The sequence below is a fragment of the Parasteatoda tepidariorum genome, chromosome 8 (assembly GCF_982258835.1).
Source record: "Parasteatoda tepidariorum strain Cologne lab strain chromosome 8, Ptep-v5.0, whole genome shotgun sequence".
In the NCBI taxonomy this organism is placed as follows: Eukaryota; Metazoa; Arthropoda; class Arachnida; order Araneae; family Theridiidae; genus Parasteatoda; species Parasteatoda tepidariorum.
Window position 1 is genome coordinate 72702086 of NC_141762.1, and position 27685 is coordinate 72729770.

The 27685-nt window shown below is 28.4% G+C and overlaps 2 long non-coding RNA genes across 4 annotated transcripts in view; one reads left to right on the forward strand and one right to left on the reverse strand.

Annotated features, from left to right (window-relative positions):
* The window catches only part of LOC139425585 (uncharacterized), a 174288-nt gene that overhangs the window by 99104 nt on the left and 47499 nt on the right, over nucleotides 1-27685 (reverse strand). The window lies entirely within an intron of this gene.
* Nucleotides 11319-19945, forward strand: LOC147806309 (uncharacterized). Of its 3 annotated transcripts, XR_015435883.1 has the most exons (5): nucleotides 11319-11613; nucleotides 13324-13353; nucleotides 14716-14749; nucleotides 15378-15422; nucleotides 19776-19945. It is a non-coding gene; the product is annotated as an uncharacterized LOC147806309 (long non-coding RNA). The 3 variants fall into 3 exon arrangements; XR_015435884.1 differs by lacking the exon at nucleotides 13324-13353; XR_015435882.1 differs by lacking the exons at nucleotides 13324-13353; nucleotides 14716-14749.

The following is a 27685-nucleotide window of genomic DNA, read 5'->3' on the forward strand; positions in this document are numbered from 1 at the left end:
ACTGAAACTTATTATTCTAATCATATTAATTGAATTATGTTTAAATTAAATCAATTAGTTAATTTTTATTTTAAGTGAGTATAAAATATTTTATTCTTTTTTTATCGATCAACGTAACGGCGAACTTTTTGTTTCAATACAAATGTAGACTCATTAGTTCACTGCCGCATCCAGTCGAAAACAAAAATCTATTTATAACTCTTTATTTTTAAATTTCTGATCATAAATATGTTTCAATTACAAGGTTATAATAATTCTCACAGTCTTGTTGGCGATTCGTGATCGCCACGGTATTTTCAAACCCAATATTGATCATGCGGGGTTGGCGTTATTTTGACTATGTTATCTTTCGATAATTCACCAATTTGGAATCTCCTCTCCATGCTTCTGTATCAGTTAGAAATAAATTCATTTACTTTCAATTTCAAAATTTGTTGAGAACTGGGGTCCCTTGCGGGCGTCCCAGTCCCTACCGTTGAATATCATTAGTATTCTTGCTAACAAACTCTCGATGTTGAGAATGCAATCTTGATACCTTTAAGGGATTTCTCATCTTTAACATAATTATATATTTTTTCGAACTGTGGCAATTTTCAACAATTAATAAATTAATTTAATTCAAACGATTTTATTATTTCCTTAAGTAAATTATTATTTTTTGCATCCATAATTTAGATGTGTTGGTAACGGCAAAAACAAAAAAAAAATCATGATGAATCTACTACCACTACATATATATTAATTAATAGTGGTCACCAATCACATCATAATTGCTAAACATCACATCACAATTGCTAAAAATTACAATTTTTGCAACCTTTAAGAGAATATTAATGAATGTTAATTTCCCATGCATTTTTTAATTTTTTTTTTTATTTCGAATTAAAAATGCTGACATAAAACATACAAGTATAAACATTCATTAGTCATAAGTATACGTGAACTTCATTAGTACTTTTATGTTATTAATTTTTCAAATCAATCTCATGGCGCAAAGTATTCAGATCAAAGAGATATTATTCAGTTTATAGAGGTATTTGAACACTTTGCAATTAACAGACTATATATGTAAAAGGCAATCTTCTTCATCCTACTAAACAAATCTTTTTTCTGAATTTTTGCTTAAATCAAGTTTTATTTTATTTATTTTTCAGACGCTTCCTCTTATTTTTTAATTACAAGGCTTTATTTAAGCTTTACACCCGTCAAAAACTAGGTGGAATGGGTTGTTCAAGTTTTACGCCATCTTAAGAAAAGATAGCATAAATTTGTAATTTTTGAAACATTTAAGAGAATATTAATGAGAAGCCATTGGTGAATTTCTATTCATAGGTAAAAGAATTTAATTTATTGTTTTTAAGTAGTGGTGCATTGTATTATCTGAAATGTCGAAGAATTGGGTCAAGGTTTATGAATGATACGGAGTTTTGAATCATATTATTTATCAATTTCTCTACGGGAAAATAAAGTTTAACCATGACCATTATTAAGATGTTTAGATTTCTTAGACTATGATATTGAACACTGAGCAAGAAATATAGTCAAAACTACCAAAATAAGTTAAATTTTACTCTTATAGCTCAATGGGACCAGTAAAGCGCTAGTTAACTTTTACTGACGTTCTTTGATAGGAATTTCGGTATAATTGGGTATAATATAAAAAAAAACACAACTACTTCCACTTAGTAGGAATAACATTTACCATGACGCAATGCTAAATTCCATGCCACTATCCACATAAATGTCACTATCCACATAAATCAATTATTAATCAAAAATCGAATATCAATTACTTTTCTTTATAATGCAATAAAATCTGGCGAGCAGCTATTTAAACGATCAAACACTTCGTTTGTTTATTTGTGGCTTGAAGTTAGGCTCGCAGAAAATGCCGTTCATGGGTTAAATTTAGTAGGAATAACACAACCTGTGACGTAGGCTATAATATACCCAATTCACAATGTAGCATGGTCTAATTTTATGTGATAAAATTCTGTAAGTATGGTAACATTTGGTTGTTTTATTATAACACCTTAGAACCTGACATGAAAACTATTTATTCAGTTAAATTGACTTTTCTGTTTTGTATTTTTTGTTGCTAAAAATGTTACTGTTGGAATTATAATTTTTAAAACCAGTATTTTTGGTAAACTGTTACCAAATGAACGTAAAAATACTAAAATGATTGGTTTTAATGCCGTATATTTTGGTTGTTATTACAAGAATTACGATTTTTTTTCTTGCAGAAATGTTATCTCCTTAAAGTACTAAAATTTTATAAGAGTATTTTCTTCCTTCAACATTTACATCATTTATTACTTACAATTAGAAATTTTGCATTCAGTTTGAGTAGTTATCCAGGAATGAAAGTGCTATCATTAATATTTTTTTTCATTATAAATTTCTTCATCACCTCGGTCCATACATGTGTGGACCTTAGCTTCTTAGCTTCTAAAAACTCATTATAAGAATGCTTATAGTTTTACTCTCACTAAAACATTCGTGAACGTTTAAGCTTTCTGGGAAGTCCAATAAATGCAGAAAATGTAAGTTATTTGGGCAGAATTCCCCTTTTTCAAAAAATAGTGATAAATCCAGTGCTCGAAAACGTAAGTAATTTTATATATTATATAATTTAATTTTTTCTGAAAATCTATATGTTTTTTTTACTTTTGACTTAGTAGTTCTGTGATCTATAGGAAGCTTCCAAATTTATATTTACTTAATATTTAAAAATAATACAGTCAAGAACATCCAAGTTCACGCATGCGTACCTAGAAGCGTATGGCGAAAATTTTGACAGTTTAGCAGTCATTTGAAAACTCATCGTATTATGAGTATTTAATTTTATATTTATTTAAAATTAAATACTAATAATACGCGAAATTTCTGACAGTTTAGCAGTCATTCGGAAACTTATCGTATTATGAGTATTTAATTTTATATCTATTTAGTAATATTCGTATGTGTATTCGTTTAATTAATTATTTAATATTTAGGCACATTCATACACTTCATGGCCTTAACCTTTTGTTTTTTCTCCATAATTTTGAATATATCCCCAATAATTAAATTTTTTTTTATAACTAATGTTAGATTATTTTCAATAGTTAGTTATTTTGTGTGGTTTGCATAACTAAAATGGCTTTGAAACAGAGATTTAGTGCTGCATTGCATTGTACTTAGAAAATTTTTCTGATTTTTTTTAAAATTCTAAATAATTGTATTTATCGTTTTATTTAAATAGACCATAATATAACATTACGTATGCTTGTTTCGACTTATGATTCAATTTAACATTTGAAATAATTATCTTTTACTTAGTTAGAACCTAAGGTTCACGTATGTGTACCTAAAATTATTAACCCCTTAACAGGTATAATCTCTTTAATTTAGTGACTTATGGCATTAAAAGGGAAATTCGCAACATAAAATTACTTTTTTCTATATTCCTTTATACTTTAATAGTGAAAAGGATAAATATATAATCTTTCAAAGATTGATGCGTATAGAGTAAACAGCTTCTGCTACTTTGACACTTCCTCCCCAAAACACAATGGATTGACATCCAATCAAATAAGATTGTATTTATTAAAAAAATAAATAATAAAAAGAATCTCAATTTGGTCCGAGCATCATTTTTCTTTCTTGAAGTACTTTCCAAATCAGACTCCGCCTGAAATAGCTATAACATTGACACTTCGGTATTGTGATTTCTCCCATGGGTCGTTGTGGGTTAAAACCTCTCCCCTACGAAGAATCCCCTTATTCCAAAGCACTTAAGTACTACTTCATTTATCATTCTTCTATCCAGGGTTTCCTCCTATACCCATGAATACTCTCCTACACCTCACGGATGAAGTTTGTTACGTGGATATAAAACAGTATATTGGGATAGAAGTCAAACCGAAATTGAGAAATACAGCTACATTACGAAGTTAATATTGACGTTTATTGACTGGAGCAGGCTTCTTAAGTGACGGTTATTGCTACACAATCTTCGCTACTTGGCGAGTTGGCGAAGGAATAAATTAGATCTGAAACAGTTTGTATCGAATTATCAGACAGTTATACATTATTGATGCTGAAAGATGTTTCATAAATTTAGTGAAGGAAGTGAGCTGTACTCTGATGTTTTTTTATCGATTAAATTACACTGAGACATCATTATTATAGATCATTATTATTATAAACAACCATTGAAAGATTGAGTACTTGAGAAACTAAAATGAAAAAACAAGCATATTTTAACTTACAAAAATTGGATAAATATTTTTTTTACAGTTTTTCTTGATAAAGAAAAAGGAAACAATGTCTAGAAAGTGAAGCAAATATAATACGAGAAAGTAAAACTGGATTAAATTTTAAAAATTTTCTTCAGAAAATAAAAATTAATCAGTTGTTCCTACTCTCGGTGTATGTTTTAATAGCTTTGCTCTTTCCCACTACGAATAAATCATAAAACTATTCCAAGTCTTATAATGACTACTAGGACATCTCGTTTCCCATATTTGTCTCTGAATAAAATTTAATAGAGGACAAAAATAGACGCAATCCACACAAACCTTTCAGTTTTAAATTGTCTTTTTTCCAAAAATAAATTTTTTTGTAGATCTAATGAAGTAAGAAACCTCGAAATTTTCACAAATTTTAATTAAATTAAAATTGTCATATTTTGGGGTTGGTAATTTCACACTGATCTCACAATGTCAGTACTTCTTTACACGCATAACTAAAGCTAATGACGAATCACACTTATATGTTTTAACAAGTCATCTTTCTAAACTCTAAAAAACTACAAGTTTTTAAACTGATAAGGAAAATTAATTTTTGAATTTCTAGCCTCAATAAACATTATCAATGTTTTTGCAATTAAAAAGCTTAAATTTCAATAAAGATGTATTCGTCCCTTCATATTACTGCATTGTACGTTATGGGGCAACATATCACAATTCTTTTTTGTAAACTTATTTCACGTCTACGGAAGAAATGAGTTTAATAGAATTCTCAAGTTTTATAAAAATTAACAAAAAATAAATTATTTTGTGACGAAAATGCAATGATAAAATGTAAAAGTATTCCGTCGAAGTATGTTAAATAGTTTGTTCACACATTTACTTATCTGTGTTTCTGTTACATATTTACTAATTTGTGTTTCTGTTACATATTTACTTATCAGTGAGTTTATCTGTGACCATGTATTTCCTAAGTCCAGATTTTCGCAATATAAGTAAGAATACAATTCTAAATATAAATGATCTTTTCTTACATATTTACCTACCTGTGTTTCTGTTGCTTATTTAATTATCCCAAGGTTTATCTTTGACCATTTATTTCCTAAGCCTAGAGTATCGGCTATATAACATAGAATGCAACTCTAAATACAAATGAGAGCTTCTATTGCATATTTAGTTATGTGTTGGTTTATCTGTGACCATTAATTTCTTAAGCCCAGAATATCCGCAATATAATATAGAATGCAACTCCTAACACAAATGAGAGCTTCTATTGCATATTTACTTATGTGTTGGATCATCTGTGACCGTTTATTTCTTAAGCCCAGAGTATTCGCAATATAATATAGAATTCAACTCTAAATACAAATGAGAGCTTCTGTTGCATATTTACTTATGTGTTGGTTTATCTGTGACCGTTTATTTCTTAAGCCCAGAATATCCGCAATATAATATAGAATATGACTCTAAACACAAATGAGAGCTTCTATTGCATATTTACTTATGTGTTGGTTCATCTGTGACCGTTAATTTCTTAAGTCCAGAGTATCCGCAATATAACATAGAATACAACTCTAAATATAAATGAGATCTTACTTTTCCAAGAAAAATATTCCCTTTATCCCCTACTATCTCATAACACAAGCAATTATTCCTAAAATATTAGCACATAAGGAACTTTCATAAGTGAAAGATGTGACTTACTAAATCATTTAGTATTTCTTTGATATTTTTTCAGAGAAAAAACAATCACAATTTGCAATATCTCACAAAACAAAAGCACTTCCACATAAATTGTCTAAGTAATTTCTGTCTGAGTCATTTCCCCCAGACAGTTAACAAAAGCTATTTCCCCCACACCACTCTGTCCTTTACCAGCAAGAACAACACCGCACATCTCCCAAAGGTGGTATCACCGGACGCTTGGACGTATGCCGGACTTTCCCTGACACATGATTTCCAACCGATACTAATATCCTCACGACTAAAGCAATAATTGATGGCCTAAGCGTCGGGGGAGGTCTTGCCAGAATCGGGCTTGTTGTGATCATCTCTACTCGGGATTAACTGTAAACCTAGTCTGTTATTGGTTACTTGGCATGGTAATATATCTCATAGCTTGATATTACTTTTGTATATGAAAGGGAATAAATAAGATTCAAGTAGAAGATTTAACTACTAATAAGCACATAACAAGACATAATTAAAAAAATATTGAAAATTACGATATTATTTTTATGATCTAACTAAAGAATTAAAATTTTTTTGTAATATTTGTCATACTATATTAACTATCATTTAATTAGATTATTAGGGAACATTCAGCTTTTTTTATTAAAAAAAGCTAATTTGAATAGAAAGTTTGCTCTTAAAATTGTTCGACATTAATTTTAGTGTTTTTCAAGCAAGATATATGTTCAATCACCAATCGGTAATATCAATTTATTTCTAATTTTCTGTTTAAAGAAATAAAGGAAATGATATTGTTTTCGAATGACAAGGTAATATGAAGATGAATACAACATAAAATGCATAGGTACATAAAATTCATAGGTAGCATTAAATGAATAGTGTTGTAACTTTAAAAGTACAGGAAAATGAGGACTGTAATAATAAGGATGTTCAATTAAATGCTTTAATCCGGGAGGACGCGCCGAAATCATTTTATGACCCCAGGCATTTGCTGTGATTTTTAAAAAAACCGGACAACTCCTCATCTCTCTTTTATTAGTAGATAAATTTTTCTCATCCTTATCTGCATTTTGCGAGTAATTAAGAGGAATTGTAGGCATTTGTTTTAACCCAAATGGAAGTTTTAACAGTTACTGTAGTCATAGAATAATTCCGCTCGCCTTTCCGTTTGTTCTACAAATCAATTTTATTCTAGTTGCAAACGAGTTTAGTTCATTATTTTTAGATTTCATCTGAACTGATTTCAACTTGTTTGCAGTGTTCTTGGAAGTTTTTCCGCAATAAATACAAAACTGCTTCGCTATTTAAAGAAAAAATAGGCTAACTGCGAATGGAAACCAATGACTTTTCCTAAATATGAATGAAAATTAGAAGCCTTGCTGCGTCACTTATTAGTGCTCTACGTCTGCAAATCTGTAGTTAATCCGCATTTGAATCATGATCTACAAGTTCAAATATTAAACAGTTTTAACTTGCATTCCCCAAAACAGGAATAAGAAATCTTTCTCAAAATGAAGTTTTGATCGAGAAATCGAGAACTACTGAAAATAACTATTTGTACCCAATTTATTTTCTTCCAAGGAACATATAATTTCTGTGTGCAATTATCAGATAAAATGAAAATAATAATAATACTCCAAAATTACAATGTATAAATTACTATAGATATTCATTGAAGCAATTATAACGAGTAAAATATCATAATTTTTATATTAATTAAAGCGTAGCCAATATCATGCTTTATTAAATTTTATTGCCAAAAAAATGTTAAAAAGCGCCAAATAGCTAAGCAATAAATATCCATTGTCTAAAATTCAAAAGTTATCGCTTTTCAACAAAAAATATAAGACTTTTTAAGAACATATTAATGAATTGCATTTTAGGTCTTTCCATGATCCTCCCTCATCTTAACGTTAGTTTTTAAAGCTGTTATCCTCCCGGATAAAATATCAATATATTTTTTTCGTATGTTTAAAATAAATTTATTGTTTAAAATTCAACATTTTCTTGTACAGAAAAAGACATTGATCTTTCGAAAAGATGTTTCAAAGTGGTCACCGGGATAAAAATTACAGTAACCCAATGCAATTATTTGCAGATTATCGCTTAAGCATGAGATGATATTCAATATATGATATTCAAATAAAACAGTCATTATTATCAAAATTTATTTCTGAAAAATAAGTATAAATTAATGATTTTCATAGTTTGATATAAACGCAAAAAAATGCTGTAAAGCATAAAAAAATTGCATTCAAGAATTGCAGCATTAAAGTTATAAATTAGTTAAACAGTTAAAAAATAACAATGCATATTCTTAAACATAAAGTACTGATATGGAATTTACTTATAATTATTCACAAAAATATATTTCAAACTAACTGTTTCATAAGAACTAAGTATTAAATAATTAATTATCATAAACTAATAAAATTTTTTCTACAAATTCCTGAATTAAGATGAAGTTTACAATCTCCTTGCAGTTATTTTTAATTAACACGATCATATAAATTAGTGAAAAGGTGTAAACAATAAAATATTGTCTTATCTGTCTTGTTTTATCTGTCTTGTTTTATAATGTTGAGTTAGAATGAAAATGTATGACCTTAAAGTAAATGTGTTTAGGTAAATAACAGAACATGGCAAAAGTAAATTCTACTGCCATGTTACCCAATATATACTACAAATATTTAATTAAATAAATGTTGAAATTATTTATAATTAATCATTTCATTTCTTCCATTTTTCTTATTTGCTATCATTACTTTCTTATTCTATTACTTACTTACATTTTATACAAAAAAAGACCCTAATTTGTATTTTTTTTCTCGATATTTATTTATTACAACTGGAATGCGATGTTTCAATAGGTCATTTGCTTTAAAATAAGTAAAACGATTTTACCAAAATTCTTCTGTACATCACTGCATTACAAAATCGTAATTATTTTCTCCAGTTGCTATAATTCACTTGGTTCTAACAACTAGTTATTGGTTGACCCTATTGGGTTACCTAAAAATTAAAATAAAACGTCAAATATGATTACTTTAGTTCGTGAAAATGTCACACCCAATCACAATAATCATTATGACTTAGGCCACTTGTATCTCATAATTTTAGTTATTTTCATGTTTAGATTGTTGCAGTTCAATTTAATATTTATTTAACTATAAAGCAAAAGTATGTCTCTATAAAGAAGTTTTAAAATTTATTTGTCTCATTATTCTAATTTAGACAATTATAAAGCATTCTAATAAAAAATTATAAAACAAAAATTTGTTTCTTAAAGCTTCGTTTGCTCTTATTATGAGCGTTTCTTTATGAACAACTTATAGGCTATAATAAATAATTCCTATAACTGCTAATAAATGTTTCAAATTTTCTTTTGTTTCTTTGTTTAACCTATTTCTGCATAAGATTGTTTTTGAAAAAATTTATCTAAAAATATTTCATCAACTCAGAGATTTGTTTCACACAATAACAGGCAGTTTCAAGGATTTTGTTGACAATATTTTCGATTTTTATTTCCGTTCAAAGTCATAATTCTGTTTATTTGTAAATAAAAAAAGGAAATGTGCTTTAGTTTACTTATTGTTACTTTAATGTCTATGCATTCAATACATTTGCTAAATCACAGGACAATAAGAAAATATACTTTTTTAGCAAAAGTGCATTTTTATCTATTTCCTTCATATTTTTAACATTTGTTGTATTTATATTTCATGCCTACGTTATAAAAATGCTAAAAGAGAAAGAAAACAATTTTTCAAAAATAATTTTTGAAGCTTTAATTTTTTGAAGAGTAAATTTTCCATAGATTTTCCGAAGCAAAATGGTATATATAAAAATTATTTTTTTTTAAAAAAAAAAGTAAGATCTATTCATAAATGAGTTTAAACTTTATAGCTGAACAAAATTTACTAAATTATGAAAAGATTAAAGAAACATTGCTCATTCTATTTTAACTGCTTTACGCTATTGCCTTTTAATTATCAATAGACTTTTTTCAACATATAATTTGCTTTTTGAATTCTGTTTATTCCTTTATTAATTATGCTTAGCATATTATATAATGGATTTTTTAAAAAAAGTTCTTATAATTAAATAATCAAACTAAATGCTTATAAATAATATAGTTGCTTATAGTTAAATTGAATAAATTACCAAACTAAATACGTTTGAAGACTTTTTAAGGAGGAAGTTGTGTCTAACGTTTGAATTCATAATAACTAATCATAGGAACTAATCTTTTGAATTCATAATGAGTCACGTTTTAAAAATTTACCTATTTTATTTATATAATTAATTAATTATATAAAAGACTTAAAAGAGACTGTAATTTTAGCTTCCTAATGAGCAATAAATAAAAAATTTTCAAATACTTTTATTTTACTATAAATAGTGGTTTAAATATGTCTAATATCCTTTTTAATTTATTGTATTTTTTAAATGGGGTTATTCAATTATATATAATATAATTTGCACACTAATTAAATGTAATTAAATTTTTATATCAAAAATTATCGTTCGATCATGATATATGCATGAATGCTTTTTGCCGTGATAGAAATCTAAAACTGAATTTAAAATATTCAAATCTACTTACATAAACACTTAAATAGAATTTCAAAAATACAGCAATGATCATACATTCAGCAAAATTATTTAGTGACTACTCATTATATCACAGTTGGCATTTAAGCCGTGTTCCTGACACTTATTGAAATGTTAAAAAATATTTCTTGATTAAAAACAAATTTCTAAGAGACTCTTTTGTTATATCCATCTTTTTTAATAAGTAAAACTACCTTTAAAACGTACTACCTTTTTTTTTATACGGTGCAATTTTTAAGGAGTATAGATATATTCTAAAACTTAATTGTGTAGTAAAATATCAATTAAAAGATTTCCGATAAAATTTGTAGGTTAAGCATTTTCTTAATTACTTAAGAATTTTAAGAATATATCTGTAGATTTTATTTTTAATGCTACATTCAAATAAGATTTTACGAAAAGAATTAGTCATTTAAATAATTGGATACAAAACTTGAAATTTAGTAACGTATATGCACATATTTTTTTTTTAGTCATTTCATCAACAACAAGATTATTAAATTATCAAAGTTTTTTAAATGAAATTGAATGATAATTGACTTTAAGTATACGTTAATGCCGTGCTTCCCAAACTTATGACTTTAATGTACCCTTTCTAAATTTTTTGTAACACTGTGTACTGCTAATTTAAAAATGAATGCGTTTTGTACTATAAAAAAATGCACAAAAGTTAAAAATCACGACTAGCTGTTGACACTACTAGTTATTAACTGTTAATGCAAAAAATAACCAATAGAAAAATACGTAATGGTAAATTTTCATGACTACCCAGCAAAAACATAAGTTCTGGCCATCTTCGAAATTACTGACGGTACTGATTGAAAAGTGAAGGTGCAAATTACTGTCAGCTGGGTTGATTGCTGGGCCACCCTATGAACTTTTGCCAACATTGTAGGAAGTGTTGGGCCTGTACATTACAAACAGCCGCATCCCGTCAGTCTGTATCTACCCAATGGGCCACCAAGTTAAAGTTGTCTGCTGCCGCCAGTGAAGCGGTTGAACGAGTAACTGTAACTGTGAATTTATTGTTTAGAAAAAGAAGCACGTTGGATTCTTATAATTTTCAAAAAAGGTAAGGTTTTATTTTTTTCTATTACATTGAAGTTATTATTTTAATCATTTTTGATTTACTATTGTTCAAATATGTTTACGACGTGCAGATTTCGGTTTACAAAGAACCGCGTTTGAAGTGCTGTTTTGGCGCTATGTTTTAGATTGGCAATCATCTTTATTCAATTAATACATCATAATTAACACCTTTCTAAGATAGAATAATAAAAAATATTAAATTCAATTCAATGAAAATGTACAGACAAATGTTTTATCAACACCAAGATCGCCGCCAAATTTTTAGCGACAATCGAGCAGTAGCACGCCAAAAACAAATATAAATTCTGTTGTATGATGACTCTTTAAGTGCAATTCATAATATGTTGTAGCATATGATATAAATCAGGTTTATCTAAGTATTTTATGAAAATAGGTTTGTATAATAATCAAGAATTTTCATTAAAACTTATTTCTTTATGTTAAATAATATTTAGATTTTAGTTAACTAATTGCTGTTAGTAATATTAAAAATTGTTTCTGTTATATGTATTTCATTTTAATGAAATTTTTGAGCTAAATTCAAGTGTAAAAATAGGTAAAGGTTTAATAATTTATACTAAATAGTTTAAATTAAGATGAAAAATTTATTTGTACATGTTAATATAAATAATTGCGAAGAATCGTGCTGTGAATTCTTAAACAACCTAAAAAAAATATAGATTATGGAAAGTTTTTTAGCACGCAGTTGCTCATACTTAATTGTATATTGGCTAACCCCACTTATACAAAAAAAAATATTACAAAATTCTTTTATATTTTGAAATCAATGTTAAGTTACTTCATAATTTTTGTTAAGAGTTAAGTGAATAATGTTTTTATTGTGAATTTCAAGTTAATATTCATATAAAATAATGCCCGATTTTTATAGGGATTACAAAAATATATAAAAGTTCAATACAATATGAAAACAAAATTCATACTCAATAAAAATAACAAACAACTCTTTTTCTATTAGTTTTAAAAATGTTAGAAAACCTGTTAGCGCTCTCCATGAATTTCTATAGGTTTTCTTATTTCTTGCTGTGTTTATTATTAATTTAATGAACTCGCACTCGTATTGGTAACATGCAATCAAAATTTCTACTTTTCGACTAGTTAGAGTACTAAAATCTACAGGAGCTCTGTACTTGTTGACAATTTAAATTACAATCATTTCCTGACTGCTATAGACAGAATATAATACCATTTTATTTACAAGTACAACTTCTTAAAAGGATGTTTGACCACTTTCGAAGTAGCCGAGGTGCTTCAAATTTAACTTGTATTCTATTGAGAAAACAAGTTATAACTGCTTCCAAATCACTGAAAGCTAAATTTATAATAATTTTTTGCAGAGAATCTTTCAGTGGAAATAAAAGTTTTTCAATTAACTCCTTGAAAGATTTTCAATGCTAACCTTATATTTTGTGATCCTAGAGCCGAACTTAGAAAATTTTGTTGTTTTATTGTTGACAATTCTGTTAAGAAAATTTCCTGACCTACAAGTTATTTTTCTCATTCTAATTTCTGAAAAATATTATTCTAATTTTCATTCAAACGTTTTGAGTGCCCGTTGTGTAATGCTTTTTAAATTTTTGCTGAAAGTTAAGCGAAATTTTTTTACTGTATATCTCAAGTTAATATTCACATGAAAGTAAGACCTTTTTTTTTCTTTTACCTCTTTAAATGTTAGAAAACCTGTGCCAGTCCTCCATGAATTTCTGTAAGTTTTATTACTTAATGTATTTATTATTTATTGAATTATCTCGCTTTCATGTTTGTAACAATGGTAACTTGCAATTGAAATTTCTACTATTTTCCAACTGGGTGAAGTACTGTGCCTCTGTTCTCATCAACTTCACTTTCCAAGTAGCTGAAGTGCTCCAAATTCAACTCTTATTCCATTGACAACTTACATCTTATCACTTAAAGGAATTTATTTTTTTCTTAAACTAAATATCAAATCCTTATATTGAGCTTTGTATGGAAGTGCTAGACTAATATAATTATTAATAATAGTTTATTAGACACAATATGCTTTAATATTAGATTCCATTGAACACTAATTTAAACGTAAATTTACGAGTAGTTTGAAACACGGCTTAACGAAAAAATCTAGCCGCTTTTTTTTATTGATAATTTTCTTATTTTATTTTCATAATCTGTTTTGGCTTGAGCAAAATAGTTGTTGTTTGCCTGTCAGTCTGACCACAGCAAAGTGAGGGTTTAAACGCACATATTTTAAATTATTGTACTAGGGGGCGAACCATATGGAAACGACAAAAATTTGATTATAATCAATTTGAAAAGTTTTTTTCAAAATAAATTAAATTTCAAAAATGACTTTTATGTGAAACTGTTCTATTTTACATAAATTAAATTGAGAAAAGCAACTATTACCAACCAATTCCCCTGATACAAATTTTTAAATTTATTAATAATTAAAATGATTTATCAATTAACTTATTTTTTTTTTCATCATCTGCAGAATCTTTGATGTGCATAAATAATTTAATATTATTTTGAGAAGTAATATTTTAATTATTATTATTTGAATTATGATTTTAAAGAAGGATTAAGGACATTTTAATGTATTAAGCGAATTCATTTATAAAGTACAGTGAATTCTCACTTATGCACCAGTCTTTGGGACCAAGAGAAAAAGCGTATAAGATTTAAAAAACAGTAAGTTCATGCAAATAAGAAAAGCTTCAGATTCAGCAAAAGCTAAATTTACAATAATTTTTTGCCGAGAATCTATTACTGGGAATAAAAAAATAAATTTCAATTAACTCTTAGGAAGATTTTCAATGCTAACCTTATATTTTGTGTTTTTTTTTTATTGTTGACAATTCTGTTAATAAAATTTCCTGGTCGAAAAGTTATTTTTCTCATTCTAAATTTCCTGGCCTACAAGTTATTTTTCTCATTCTAATTTCTAAAAAATATTTTAATTTTTATTTAATCTTTCTGGGTGTCCATTGGGTAATACTTTTTAAATTTCTGCTAAGAGTTTACCGTAAAATATTTTTACTGTATACAAGGTAATATTTACATAAAAATATGACCTTTTTTTTCCTTTTAGCTTTTCAACCTGTGCCAGTCCACCATAAATTTCAGTAAGTTTTTTAACTTTTATCATATGCAGAATCTTGGATGTACATAATTAATTTAATATTAGGTACTTTGAGAAGTAGTATTTTAATTATTATTACTTGAATTATGATTTTAAAGAAGAATTAGGGACATTTTAATGTATAAAGCAAATTTATTTATAAAGTGCAGTGAATTCTCCCTTATGCATCAGTTTTTGGGACCAAGAGAAAAAGTGTATAAGATTTTAAAAACAGTAAGTTCATGCACATAAGAAAAGCTTCAGATTCAGCGAAAGCTAAATTTACAATAATGTTTTGTGGAGAATCTTTAAGTGGAAATAAAAAAATAAATTTCAATTAACTCTTTGGAAGATTTTAAACGCTGGCCTTATATTTTGTGATCCTAGAGGCGAACTTAAAAAATTTTGTTGTTTTATTGATGACGATTCTGTTAATAAAATTTCGTAGCCTGCAAGTTATTTTTCTCATTCAAATTTCTAAAAAATATTATTCTAATTTTTACTTAATCTTTCTGGGTGTCCGTTGTATAATGTTTTTTAAATTTCTGCTGAAAGTTTACTGAAAAAATTTTTTACTGTATATCTCAAGTTAATATTTACATAAAAATAAGACCCTTTTTTTTCCCTTTTAGCTCTTCAAATGTTGGTAAACCTGTGCCAGTCCACCATGAATTTCTGTAAGTTTTATTACTTTTATCATCTGCAGAATCTTTGATGTGCATAAATAATTTATTATTTTGAGAAGTATTATTTTAATTATTATTATTTGAATTATGATTTTAAAGAAGGATTAGGGACATTTTAATGTATTAAGCGAATTCATTTATAAAATACAGTGAATTCTCATTATGCTTCAGTCTTTGGGACCAAGAGAAAAAGTCCATAAGATTTTAAAAACAGTAAGTTCATACAAATAAGAAAAGCTAGATAGAAAAGTTTCAATAGCTGAATAAAACTACAAATAGTCGTGAATAGCGGCTAAACCTTCTAATTGTTTTTAATGATTTCGAGTAATGTTTTTGTCATCTCTGTTTTCGCGTAAACTGAGTAATAGTAATCGCTATAGCTTTACATTCCTTGACCAAAAACTAACGTTTTAATTGGTGGGGGGAAAGACACTGCTAGATAAATTTTGAAAGCATATGGGTGGTATATATGATGGTTTCAATGTGGGTGGTGTGATAGATAAGACACCTTATTCAAATTCATATAAAAAAAATGTCTTCCTAGAAACAATAAAGGTGAAAAAAATCCCATAGGGAAGAAAAATGAACTGTATTACTAGATCCAGTAACTTATTTCCTTTTATCTGTAACGAAGATTGTTTATTTGCTTTAAACTGAAAACTTTTTCTAAAAAATGGGATTATTTTTTTCCATTTAAACAAAAAATAAAATCAAAATTTTAGACTTTTAAAAAAAAATTGTGTGCTGAATTGAAATATTTATTTTCTGAATGATGCATAAAGAATTATAATTATTATTATTTTCCTATATAATGATCAAGGGCCTTTGAAAACCTTTGTATATATGCAAAAGGCACATAAAAGAGGTGGCGCAGAAGTGATTGGTCACTGTATGTAGTTTTATATTTTAATAATGGTTATTAATTTTCATTTTAATCGTTCACTTCCCTATTCAATGAAAAAAAGTGTTATATTTATAAATTTTATTGATGTATATAAAATATTTTTTTAAAAATTTTATTAAGTACAGTAAGATTTTGATTGTGAAAACACAATCATATTTAAAAACCTACCTTGTTAACATAGCTTAAAAACGTGTAGGTTAAAGAGAAAAAAAAAAAGTAACGACAAAGTACTGATTTGAAGCATCTTGAAACTAACCTGTACAATATTGAATGCCTTCTAAGACATTATTTGGTAGAAAAAATTTTTGCGATAAGAACAATTTTTTAGTCCAAGCAAATAAAATGCCCCGTAAAAGTTAAAAAATTCTTAATAAAATGTGTAAGTAAATTTAATTTATGGTAACTAAGAAATAATGTTAATAACACCTACATTTCACTTATTTATCTATTCTTCAATAGTACAAAATATTTTTATTTGGCAAAAATATATACACCTACCTTTTTAAAAACAAAAAAGTTTTCTTGAAACAGAAGTTTAAAATGTAAACACATTAGGAATCTCTAAACTAACATTTAAGTGCGACAGAAGCAAAAAGATTATAGAAATCTTACGATTTTATGAGTTAAACGAGATGAAAAACATCAGAACCAGTTTAATTGCATATTGAAATGTTGAAGTTTTTAAAGATTCTTTTTTAACTTTCCGCCCTATAAACGGGTTGTGGTTGTGTGACGTGGGCGACCCTGCTTCACCACAGGTGCCCACTGGGTAACGAGAAGAAAGTAGTAGTTCTGGCATTCCTGTGGCCAATGGGACAACCCCCCAATGCCTGCAATTTAAAAAAAAAGGGGAAAAAAGTCTATAATAAGGAAGCGCCCATTGTAACGCTCCTGTCCTTGGGCAATCAAACAGGTTTAAATGTTTTCAGTCTAATTTTTCTCTGAATTATTCATTAGATTTAAATAAGTTTTGTTTCTTTTTATTTGTGGCCCATAATGTGTGTATCCTATTACAGAGTTTATTTGCTAGAATTCGAAAAGTATATGTTGAAAGTGGTTAATGTGCAACTCCTGCTATTCTAATCTACAGAAAATGACAACTAATTTTTCTGTATCAAATAAAAATGCAGTGTACCTCCTCGAGAAGGGCCAACCGTCCTCACTGCCCTTTGACGACACTGTCTGATAATATTCCTTTTAAAAAATTTAATGTGTAAATGATGATTACACACTTTTAAAATTATTCGTGTTAATAAGTTTGATTCAGATACCATTACAAATATTTACTTTGTTAATTCTCAACTGGTTAAATTTTTAAAAGATTTTTTTAGTATCAATAAGTTTATTAAAAGATTTTTTAAAAAAATTTGAAATGAATATTTTTTTTAAAAATATGTACCTTTCAATATTTATTTTTAATTAATCGTTTATTAGTTAATAGTTTAAATTATGGAAAAAGCCTTCAAGTTTAACATTATTTTTTTCTATTGCACAATGATTTTCTATTAGCATGTTTTTTTTCTTTTTAAGCTACAAATTTTTCTCATTTTGATAATGGGTGAGAACTACTTTTTGAAATATACATGTAAAATAGTAGGTATAGGATGGTAATTTTACAGTTGTTAAGAATCGAATTCAGCTGTTACATAATAGTACACATTTTGTTAACTATTTACGGTGTTAATTAAAAGCCCTTTAAAAACTCGGTGTACCCTTTTTTTTTTAGGAAGCACCTTTCCCTTTTTTATTCCTAGGCATAGTAATGGAGTATTTAACAAATATTTTTTGTTAAAAGAAGGAACTAAATTAATAAAAAAATTTGAAGAAAAGAAATTTCATCAGAGATGTAAACAATGTTATTAATATTTATGTAAACTTTTCATTTTTTGTCTTACATCTATACCAGTTATATAAAGCAGGGTGCGTAGCGTTTGTAAAAAGTACTTAAAGGTGCTTTTTTGTGGATTTCGTTTTTAAAAGCTTTTAAAGGTGCTTTTTTCAGCTGGCGTTTTTAAGAAGTGCTTTTTTTCCGAATAATTTTTTTTCTTCCCTTCAGTGATATCTGGTGGATCCCATGCATTTCACAAAAAATGGGGAGTTTGCTACGTAATCATTCACGCGGACCTCATGTCGTACCCACGTTATGACTTGCGCATGCGCGCACACTGAAACCGAAACCCGAGTGCTCCAATTCGGATAGAGAGTATCAGATCCTTATGAAATGTTTTTCTTTTGAATTTATTTTAATTTTGTTCTTGTTTATTTTATTTTACTTCTAACACTTTTTTTGATGTAGGGAGTAAGGGTACTTTTGTTCTGAGTTCAGGGTCAAGTTGAATTCACTCGGTGATGTGGGAAAGTACTGATTGTTTCGATTTACGCCCGTTTCTTTTTGAATTTTTTTTTTTTAACGCTAAAACTGTTTATAAAAAGTTTTTGTTTTTCAATAATATCATCGATTGAATATGAATTTTTTGAGTGCTTGAAAACTTTTGTAAAGTGCTTGAAAAGTTTTTAAAAAGTGCTTATTTTTGATTCAAAGATTTGGCAACGCACCCTGTAAAGACATTACGGAAATCGTGACATTGGTCAAATCTGTCGTTATTCTTATCTAGTTCTTGTGTTTTTTATATGAGGAAAACATTAATTTCACAAAGCATCACCATTAAAGTAATTTAAGAATTTATTGATTTATAAAGTTATTACAGAATTGTAAAATTATCTGCCTTTTTAACTAGCAAATTTTGAGCAACCTTTTTTCATATGGTTTCAATTCTGGTTTCAATTCAATACATATTATTGTTTTGATGCCTATTTTAATATGAAAAATGTTGTAAATTTTGAAATTTTTTTTGTCAAGGGTATACAATTAAAAATTTAATCATAAAAGTAAAGCGAAAAAGAAATACTATTGATACATTCGTGCATGTAAGTAATATATATTCAAAAGTAATTTTTCTTCTATACCTTTCCTTGAAACAATAATTTACATTAGAATATCATAATTGTTTTAAATATTAAATGCAATAAAATTGAGCACCATAAAATTAATGAAGAAAAAACTGCATGTTTTTTAAAATTAAATATTTTCTGAGAAAAGGTGAGTACAAAATTAAACACCCTGAATAACTTTTCATTTAACAGTTAGATTTTCATGTACTAGTTGTCAATCTTAATGGGTTCGTGGGTCAATATTCAATAATTTCATTCAGAAAGGAATTTTATGTTCAAAATCTTTCTAAATTATAAGACAGGTGTATGTTTTGCATGGTGTTACTAATTTGAAGACTAATTTGATGAGTCAAAATTTATCAATGAAATGATAAAAGCAAAAACTTTTTGATAGAAATTTTAGTTTTAAAAGCTCATTTTCACAAAAATACTTATGTTTTTAAAATATACGATTTGCATAATTTTTATTTTATTATCCTCTCTTTCAGGAGAACTCTTCTGTGCTATTCCAAGTGATTCTATGTAGACAAAGATATGATTTCTCTGTTGTTTTTATTATTTTTAAAATTAAATTGAAATTTGTGTAATATTTGTATTGATTAAGATTATGTCTTTGTATTTATATGTCTTTGTATAATAAAATGTTTGCAAGAGACAATGTTGATTATTCATTTAACTAATTTCAGGGTACATTCAATTCATTACATGACTATCTACATTAGTACATTTTTGTCCAATACACCTATTTTTTGTTAAATTTGCTGCAAGACTAAATATAATCAGTAAAACATGAATTCATGATCAGTATCGCACTAAATGATCATCTCTGGACAGCCTCTTAATATTATCGGCTGTAGGTTGTATTTATTTTTGTATAGGGTACAATAGTATCACTAGATTCCTTAAGAACACAGCTTTTATTTTAAAACATATATATACTGACTACAAGCTATTATAGACATATATATTGACTTCAAGTTAAAACTTGAAAAATTACTTGTGAGATACAGAATTTTCATAATTCTGGACAGCAGTTTTATTATTCTACTTTTAAGTAGAATATCACTGTAAAGAAAAGATTATTACATATGTTTACCTAGTTTAAAAATGTATTGATAAGTGGAAGCATAGATTGTGCACAGCAAATCTTTAGGACTAAGGGGTTGAACTGTGTAAAAAATATTCTTTGCATAAAACAATTTAAATGAAAAAATTAACCTAGAAATATTTTCTTAGTTCATATATTAATAATTTATTCAGAAATGTATTAGATAGCTAGATATTTATTTAGCTAATTGAATTAAATAAAAATTAGGTTTGTGGGTTTTAATTACTCCTGTAACTAGGTCAATGACCTCTCGCAAACCTCTATAAACTAAAGGGATGCTGCTGGGTGTATATAAATTGCTGGCCCTCAATTATTGATTCATTGATTACCCTCTACTGGAAAATGTCGGGCAATCACTCACCCAGCGCGTTTTAGACAGTAACTGCTGGGTTAGGTACTACCGGCCATCGATAGGCCGGTATTGTTGGCTCGACAGAAGGCCAGCCATTCACTTTAGTACAGTTGAAAGTGACTTTTGCCGGCACAGACCCGTCGCTTTAGCTGGTGGCAAACAGCAGTTTTGTGGAGCTGGACCTACAGATTTGTTTTTGCTGGGTAGCTTTGTTTTTAAATAAAAAATTTTGAAATTTTCCTTTGTTGTAAGATATGTCGCTTAAGAACGCGTATCCCCGCTTAACTGTTCCCGTACCCCTGGGGGTACGCGTACCACACTTTGGGAAACACTGCGTTAAAGAAATGAACCTTCGAAACAAAATAATGTATTATTCGCGAATCTCTAGTTTAAGGTGCAAAAACAACCCAGAGAAAATATTATGGTCAAAACTACTAGAATACAGTAAAATTTACAGTGCTTATGGCCCCATAGAGACATCGAAAGCTCGGTTAAGTTTACCGAATCACTTTGGTAATGATTTTGGTAAAATTAACAATAAAGTATGACTTAATAACGTGTGCAAACATTTTAAATTTAATAATTTTTTTGCTGTGACTCAGAGCATGGAATAAAAAACATTAAAGTATACTTTTCATGTTTGTATTTCTTACTAAATGTGTGGTAATACAAACAGTAATTTTGAAAACATCAGCTTATGGTTTGCCGTTACCATATGAAAGGAAACATTACTAAATTTATAGTTTAAATATTGTATATTTTAAATTATGTTATCAGAATTATGTGATTTTTTACCATAAAGGTTATTACTATAGAGTACTGTAATTTTGAGGGAATTTATTTCTCTATTACGTTTACAATCTGACTGATTTATTGCGAAGATTAATAATTATGAATAAGTAAAGGCAACTTCTTTGTAATATTAAAATTTCTGATTCCACTTTAAAACTCTTAAATCTCAGGTCCATCAATTGAGAATGACAGGATTCTATAAATAAAAATTCTAAACAATTCTTCGCAATACAAAATTCCAGATAAATTTAAGGTATAAAATAACGACTCTTTGGGTGCATCATCATAAAATCCATTTTTACAGTAAAATGTTTTACTGTAATTTTCACAGTAATGTTTATTTTCAGTGATTCAGTGATTTTACGATAATTATTACTGCAAAAATTAAGGTATGTTAGATTTTTTTTGTTCTGTGACATGTTTCGTAAATATGAATTCTGTAGTAAAAATTACCGTTATTTTACCACTTTAACATTACCATAATTTAATCCGAAATTTTTTATAGGGAACTCTCACTTAGCTAGATGAATGATTTTTCCATTATTCTTCTATTATTGAAGTGATAATTGGGAAAATTGGTAAGTGCAACAAAAAGGAATTTCAAACATTTATTATTATTTACTTAAAATTTTGTTTTTCCACAATATGATCATTTGGAAACTGTAACTGGATATATCGTGATTTTTATGTATCCTCCTTATTTTTCCTTTACGCTTGTCACGCCCTTAATGAGAGGTTTCCCAATTCATGGGACAGACCAGATGACCCAATTCAGCTGTTTCAAGCACGCTCTGTTTCTGCACGCTTAAAACGCTCCAAACATTCTGAGCTTAAAAGAGAAATCTACTTCTCAAAAGGATGCATTATAAATATTGTGTGAAATAAAAAATCAAAATTCGACTCAACTAAAATTGTAATTTCGCATGCTTAATAAATAAATTTATTAATACTTTAGATCCAAATTTATGCACTTTTATTGTGCATTTATTTGTACAATACAATCTTTTAATTCCGTCATACGCTGTAAAATTTTCTGGATCAAAAGTACCATAAAATCCACCATTTCCGTAAATTTTTACTGAATAACAAAAATATGATATACGTTAATTTTTATAGTAATATATTCTAAAAATGTCTGAATTACTATAATTAAATGAATAGCACTGTAAAAATTACCGTATAAAATTTTAAGGTAAAGTGAATTTTATGGCAAAATGAATTTTACGAATGATGCTACCAAGATGCCAGATTTTCATCCTCAATTTTTTACAGTGACACTATGATTTAGTTATTTTTTTAAATTTCAACTGAAAGAGACTCTTAATACAATACTAAGTTGTGATCTTAGAAGTAACAGGGAATAAGGGCGTTTTTTTTCTATACCTGTTACCCACATTCTATACGCATCTATCTTAAGTACTACGTACACAACAAGGAGCTTCCACACTTGTACACAATAGTCAATACTGTCCAAATAAAACCTGGATTATTTATTAAAGATGACCTGGTTCTATTCTGCAGCACGTCAATCCCTTCGGCAGCGACCCCACTCCAAAAGGAGATAAATATGGGTTGGTGAAAATCCTGCCAACTCTGTATAATAGGGAACAGCTAATTCAGTCGGTATGGTGCTGTGGAATGCCAACACATACGACATAATCTTCGTGATATTGATCCAAGAAGCCATGACAGTCCAAGGGTATGTTAATTAACGGTATTTTCTGGGGCCATTTTCCAACAAGGCAATGTTCGATCGCACATAGAAAGGGTGTCATAGGAATATATCTGCCAAACTACCACTCGTCCCTGGGATGCATGATCCTCAGACTTCTTACCAAACAAGCATATCGGGGACTAGTAGGGATGACAAGTGTGACAACCTTCACTTTTAGTCAATTTAGTATTGTTTTTCCAGCAACAGTGATATGAGATGTCCGCAGGACATTATAAGATAAAAGGTAGGTCTAAGTGCTTAACCGTACCGCATCTTGCATTCGTTTTGGAAGATGCACAAGAGGGTACTAAGACATCCAGTCATTTGTATTTTTATTCCTGCAATAAATGATCAATCTGCTTTGATTTATTTACTCACGCATATGAGCATTCCACTTGCTTCACATTGTTGCATGTGCAATTTTGGTTTTTTCTAGCAATTCATTCTACGTGTGCTAATTTTTCATTCAATGATTGTATATTCTATGCGAATGCTTATGAACTGCATTTACCGTTATCTATGGTATCCAAAACTGATTTTTTTAACCCTTATGGAACCCAATTAACTTCATAATTAATTTATTTAGAATGCTTCAAAAGGACGAGGACAGAATGAAATGATAAATCAGTCATTGAAGGAGAAGTCTATTCGGAGTCACTCGAAATGCTGTAAAACTATGCATAGAATAAAAGCAAAATCAACAAAAACTATAATATATCAATTCCTTTTTACAATATTTCCATGCACACAACACATTTTTGGACTTACTTTCGAATACTACTACAGGATATGATCAAATTTAGGATAAACTTTAGGACACACGCACTATAACGACGTAGCGCTTGTTTCCAAATATACCAGTTAAATATGGAACGCATCCTCTTATTGGCAGGGATCTGAATAAGTCTTAGAGAATCTTCTGTGGTAGTATAAGTGGTGAATGTTTGGAATATTTGTGGAAATGCAGTAAAAATAAAATGTAAAATCATTTTTGCTCATTGCTTTTGCGCAACACCTCTTAGTAATTTGAAAAAGCTTTTGCGAACAGGGTCTTTTTTTTCTTTTTATGCTTGCTTTGCTCTATTAATTTTTTCCCGGCTACTTTTGAAGATTCCAACAAAGCGCAAATCAATGCAACCAGAGGAAATATTTCAGGTTAAAGTTAAATAAGCCCCCAATATTTAGAGAAACCTTAAACCCGATTTTTAACAACTTTAAAAAATTTTATTTTTCTTGAAGAAAGTTTTATTTTTATTCCTCTTAGCCCAAATTATAGTGCATTGAAAAAGTAAATTCAATTTATCACATAATCTTCCAACAAACTTTAGATTTTAATTCTAAAGCGCAATTTTACCAATTCAAACAAAAATTTTACGTAATATAAAAGCCAATATTTACCAGCTACTCAATCTATCCAAAGTAAATATTTTACGTATTCCACACAAATATATCCGATACAGATATATGCGGAGAAACGTGAGATGGGGGGATTTTCTTCCAGTGACATATCCGTCAAGTTGTTTGTTATTTGTTACTTAACAGTATCGGATCATTAATTAAACTTGGAACCGAGGATTTATTAAGGTTTTTTATTGAAAAAAATATTGATCCCAAAGTGTATAGACTAATAGGTTAATATGATAAATTAAGTGCTGTGTTTTAAAGGATTAGATAATGAATGAATGGAGGATTATTTTCCCCGAATAAATTTTAAACGCGGGCACGGAAAATGTTCAACTAATTTCGTGAAATTTTACGTTGTATTTTAAACTTTAGTGTTATGTGCTTTAAGAAAATATTATTTAAGATAAATTATTTTAAAATTAGGTCAATAGAAATTTTAATAACTCATTTAAAACGGGTACATTTTTGCCTTTTCTATTTAACAGTATTACACTTTTTCTTCCCGTCGCATGTCTGACAAGCTGTTTTTTATTTGTTGCCTAACAGTATCGGATCATTAGTTAAACTTGGAACTTAAGATTTATTAAGATGTTTTTCTGAAAAAGTAATCCCTAAGTTTATAAACTAATAGTTTAATATGTTAACTTGCATTTCTTTAAAGGATTAAATGAGGGATAAAAGTTGTTTATTTTCAGCAAATAGATTTGAAAAATAAGAAAAATATTCAACTAAGTTTGCGTTATCTCACAAAGTATTTACTTTAAATGTTAATGTTATGGGCTTCAGAAAGCTAAACTCAATACAAAATGTTATTTTTTGAAAATTTATTAAAAAATAAAATAGAAATAAAAAAAACTGTTTCAATTAAGTTTACTTAGTTATTTTGTTAATCACACGAAATTTTGGATAATCTGAAAAAATAATAAATTTGCATCAATTATCAGTAATAAATCATTTAATAATTTATTTAAAAACTTGCTTACTCGTGAGTTTGCTTTCAATCGCATTAAATTATATAATATTTTACACTTGAAAGCATTTTATACTTTTACTAGGAACGTATAATTGGATTTAAATATATAATTTGTATTTTACAGGCGCTCATTTATTTTTTTTTTTAAATGAGTTTGTTCGAATTTAATTTGCTCTGAAAATAATCCGAAATATTAGCTGTCAATTAATTAACACTGAATAATATGTCTTTCTTTTTATATTTTTTTCTGTTGCAAAGGATTTTTTACGGATGTTGCATATTTTCACGTCACAAATTAAAATTTTTCGTCTCTCATTCTGTCGTTAAGCTACAGTTTTCTTAAATGGCAGTTTCAGTCTATGTGTTTTCTCGAAATGTATAAGTTTAAAAACTTTTTATTTAACAGTAGATCACGTGAAGGTTGCGGCAAACTTCAAGAGTAGTTAAGACAGATCGTCACTTAGATTTCAAAAGTGCAAATGCCCGGAAATGTCTTTCGCCGCTAGAGACTTTTCGATATTATAAACTGTTTCTTCGTTTCGATTCTATACAGGTCACAATAGGAAAGTACCCCTACCCGCGCACGACGATATTTCCAAGCATGAGTTTTTATGCATTTCTAATTAAGATGAGGTGCACTAACTCTTCTAGAAGTTTGCACAGTTGCGCGAACACCCTAAGACATATTAGGTTTCCAAATTAGTACAGTTCGGTAAAAATGGAAAAAAAAACTAATTTATAAACATCTGAAGCGAAAATCTGTTATTCCGAAACTTAAGGTAATGTGCGCAATTCATTATATATTTTAAATCAATCCCTCAAGCTATTAAGATAGCACCTTAGTTCCCAAAAATCTGGTTATGTGAATAAAATATATATCCAAGTGTCCCGTATTTTGTTTTGTACACATTGCACACATGCACCCTAGTATTTAAGCTGGAAAAATTACTCAAGGGTATAGAAATTCCTACACGCGTTTAACAACGACTATCTGAAAGGTTTTCTGTCGAAAAATTTTATAGTAGTAAATTACAATTAACTATTTTTTATTAATATATTATACAAGTTTAAAAATTCAGTTATAAAATTTGATAATAACATCTTGCTTTGAGTATAATTCGTTTGAATACAATCCGAAAAATATTATCTATTTTTAATCTGGTATTATTTTTGTGTTTAAAATTTCTTCGCAAGGAAAAGCCCTTAAATTATATTACGTATTTTCAATAAATGCCTCAGCCAATACCTTGTCAGCGATTAAATATTGCCAAAATCTTTTCTTACTGGATCTTTAAGCAACATCTTTAAACATGATCTCTTTTAACAGCTCTATAACGACCAGCATTTAACAAGACGCTGCCGAGAAAGCTTAATACCCTCCAAATATGGCATCCATGGATGGATAGCGGTCTTATTCTAAGAAATTTCGGGGGTGAGCCTCAAGGAAAGATAAAATGTTTCGAATGCGGGGCTCTTGCAAAGAGAACCCATTCAATCGAGGGTGACATTTATGTTCCAAGAGGGATACTAGTACAGCAGCTAGTACAGGGTTCAATGAAAGACACGACTCTGCTCTTGAAGGGTGATTTAGGGAAAATGGGAGATGGTGACATTTGTGTAGAGCTTGAGCTCCTTTGAGCCTGGGAGTAAAGTTAATGGAGTAAATTCGCTTTTAAAGTTAGTCTCAAGATCTTTGGAATTCCCAAAGAATTTAAGTGCTCATGAAGTAGCTGGAAGCGGTGTTTATTTGGGAGGTTTGAATTAATATAACTCACAAAACTTATTTTCCATTTTAAGGTCAATCTAACCGAAGGGAGGTAAGTATTTCTCGTCTGAGACAAGTTAATTTTCGAGAATTAATGATTTTAATAAAGTAGAATCCACCCAAAAGAGATGTTAAAAGATAATTGGATGAATTAAAGCGAAATGATATTTCGTCGTGTTTATGGATTTTTTTAGGTAATGCTTTAGTTTCGTACATTGAGACTAATTTGTATGTTAATTAAGAATGCTTGTGAAAATTCAAGACTTTAATAAGTTTTGGGTATAAAAGCG